The sequence below is a fragment of the Medicago sativa genome, chromosome 6 (genome assembly GCF_051527215.1).
Source record: "Medicago sativa cultivar Bolivia chromosome 6, Bolivia_mono, whole genome shotgun sequence".
Taxonomy (NCBI): Eukaryota; Viridiplantae; Streptophyta; class Magnoliopsida; order Fabales; family Fabaceae; genus Medicago; species Medicago sativa.
The window spans coordinates 30,907,161-30,910,363 of record NC_140754.1 but is presented as its reverse complement, the minus strand read 5'-3'; the positions used below and the strand labels follow the sequence as shown (position 1 = coordinate 30,910,363).

The 3,203-nt window shown below is 36.2% G+C and overlaps 1 non-coding gene across 1 annotated transcript; it reads right to left on the bottom strand.

Moving 5' to 3' along the window:
* Positions 1 to 2,760: 2,760 nt before the first annotated feature.
* LOC146914489 (small nucleolar RNA R71) lies at positions 2,761 to 2,866 on the bottom strand. The gene has a single exon (XR_015017220.1). It is a non-coding gene; the product is annotated as a small nucleolar RNA R71 (small nucleolar RNA).
* Between the last annotated feature and the right edge of the window lie 337 nt (positions 2,867 to 3,203).

The following is a 3,203-nucleotide window of genomic DNA, read 5'->3' as shown; positions in this document are numbered from 1 at the left end:
TTGTGCTGGGAAGGCCATTTTGAGGTGGTAATACAATTTCATTTTAGCCTCTTCAAAAAAAAAAAAAATATGCAGCACATTTTAACAAATACTAGTAATAACTATATCATCAGTTTTTGTCAAAAAAAAAAAAACTATATCATCAACCTACAAAAGAAGCAGGACAATTCCTATAGATGTGCTATGAATAAATAGAGATGAATCATATTGACTATGAGTAAAAGAGAACCCAAGTAAAGTGGAGCGGAATTTTTTATACCATACTATAGGCGCTTGGTTTTGGAAGTGGGTGAAGCATGACACTTGTTCTATATCCAAATTTAAAGTGTTGGACTACTTTACGCTTTCCCTAAATATCAAAGATAAGGTATATACTCCCTCCATCCCATAATAACTGAGTTATTTGTAAAAAAAATATTGTCCCAAGAATATTGACCCATTTTACTTTTCAATACAACATTAATTACTTTTTTCAATTATAACTCTAATTAATACTACTTTCACGGAAAAAAAATAGAAGACCAAATACAACAAACACCTATGATTATAAACATAGGTAAGAAGGTCATAAATAAGGTTATTGATGGAAAAATTCCAGAACTTTGTTGTGACCAACCAAAAGTTGACGGACCGGTATATAACTCTAATTAATACCACTTTTAACAAAAAATAGAAGACCAAATACAACAAACACCTATGATTATAAACATAGGTGAGAAGGTCATAAATAAGGTTATTGATGGAAAAATTCCAGAATTTCGTTGTCACCAACCAAAAGTTGACGGACCGGTATATAACTCTAATTAATATTACTTTAAAAAAAATAGAAGACTGATGACTGTCTGTCATTGCATGTTTTTAGTTGTTATTTGTATTGTTTTTATAACATAAAGAGAGACAACTACATATAATTCATGGCGAAATCATACAAAACCAAGAACAAGGGCTTTAAAGGAGAAGAAGTTAAAAAGATGCAATTTTCCTACAAGAATGAAGTCTCGTGCCACGATTATATGGCTCGTGCCACGTTCAAGGAAACAACGTGCCACGATTTCGAGCATCGTGCCACGATGAACGAGCATTGAGCAAAGTTTTCCCCACTGGAAATATCGTGGCACGAAGCATCTGCAACGTGCCATGATGGTGTGCTCTGACTGACTGTTAGTGCGATCGATCTGCTGACAAGCGTGCAAAAGCTGTCTAAACGTGCCACGATGAGGAGTCATCGTGGCACGATGGTGCGTTCTGCTGGCCACATGTTATTGACTATAAAGAGAAAGCTTGGGGGAGTTTTTGAGGGACGAAAGTTTTATGGGCTTTTAAGCATAGAGGAAGAAGGAAACGAAGGAGCAAGCTCTTAGAGTCATACCAACTCTCAAGTTGGTAAGAATTTATGTATGCTTCTATCATTTATGCTTATGATAGTTTAGTTATGAGTAGCTAAACTATAGTTTCATTGAGCCATGATGAACCTATTGTAATATATGAATCTGTAGTTGTACTCTCTCTATCATCAATATTAATCAGTCTTTATTCATTTTTACTTGTGTTCATTGCTTTTCAAAAGTGATTGTTGTAGGACCACTAACCATAACTACTTCAATTATGTATATGAAATAATCTTAGGAATTGAATGACCACTAACCCTGGCTTTTGATCTTGATCTAGTAAATCTGTTTAACTCAACATTAGGAGCCCAGAGATGGGAAATTGAGGGTTATGACACATAAGATAACGTTCCATATTGCTTCCTAAGTTATTGTTGCCACGTAGACTCGGGATAGAGTAGGCGATTCTAGCTTAGGAATGGGTGTTGATGCGCGAGAGTGATCAACACTATTTTGTTAACTTGTCGTAAAGAAAGATTAATACTAGAGAAGTAGAGAGAGGACAATTATCTCATATAGAGCAATAGCGGATTCAAAGGCTTAATCATTCATCTCAATATAATTTCTGTCGCAATTTACTTTATTGTTTGTTACAACCAATTACCAACTGCCTAGGGCAACCAATATAAACTTTACACATCCTAACGAATAACGAACTTGTTAAGTTGAAGTTAAATACAGTCCTCGTGAATCGATATTTTTACTACTTCGATAGACGTTGGTACACTTGCCAATTATCTATCAAGTTTTTGGCGCCGTTGCCGGGGACTATTGAATCATTTCAACAAGGCAATATCGTTATTAATTAGGATTTCTACAATATATCTTTCTGTAAATAAGTTTGTTATTATTTCAGTACATATTATCTTGTCTAGTATAGTACTACTAAGGTATTTTTCTTGTGTATGCAAGGTCGACAGGGCTGTGACACTTGGTTCCGGTTGTAAAAAGTCTGTCTCATCAATTGCGCGAGAAAAGCTACCTAGTATCATGGGGGAGCCAGCTAGACCAAAGTTGGGGGATTACGGGTTAGCAAATCATCATGGTAAATATACCCACATCTTTCAACCTGCTAATCCAATCGCTTTTGATATCAAAACCACAGTCCTAAATGGGTTGAGGGAAAAACAGTTCGATGGGTCAAAGAACATGAGCCCTCATGAACATTTGAGTCACTTTGCTGAAACATGTGAGTTTAGTGTACCCCCATCTACTATAACTGATAGCCAAAAGAAACTTAGGCTTTTCCCTTTCACCTTGACGGGTAGAGCAAAGGATTGGTTACTAACTATCCCTAATGGAACCATTCAATCATGGGATGAGTTAGAGCTTAAATTCTTAGAGAAGTACTTCCCAATATCAAAATGTTGGGATAAGAGGAGAGAGATATCCAATTTCAAACAAGGAGAAAATGAATTGTTTTATGATGCTTGGGAGCGATTCAATTTACTTCTTAAAAGATGCCCAAACCATGATTTCACCATGAAACAATATCTCCAAATCTTCACTGAAGGTTTAACCCACAACAATAGGATGTTCTTAGATGCATCAGCTGGGGGTGGTTTGAAGAACAAGACCGATCATGAAGTTTTAGCTCTAATAGAACTCATTGCAAGTAATGAATATCCTGCTGATACCAACACAAAAGAAGGAGGAGTGTTTGGGGTGAGTGATCAAAATACCATCCTAGCTAACCAAGCCTCGATGAACCAACAGCTAGAGAAGCTCACCAAAGAATTTCATTGTTATACTCTAGCCAACAAACAACAGCAAAGAATATCATCAGATTGGGAAGAGACAATGACCAACTTCATG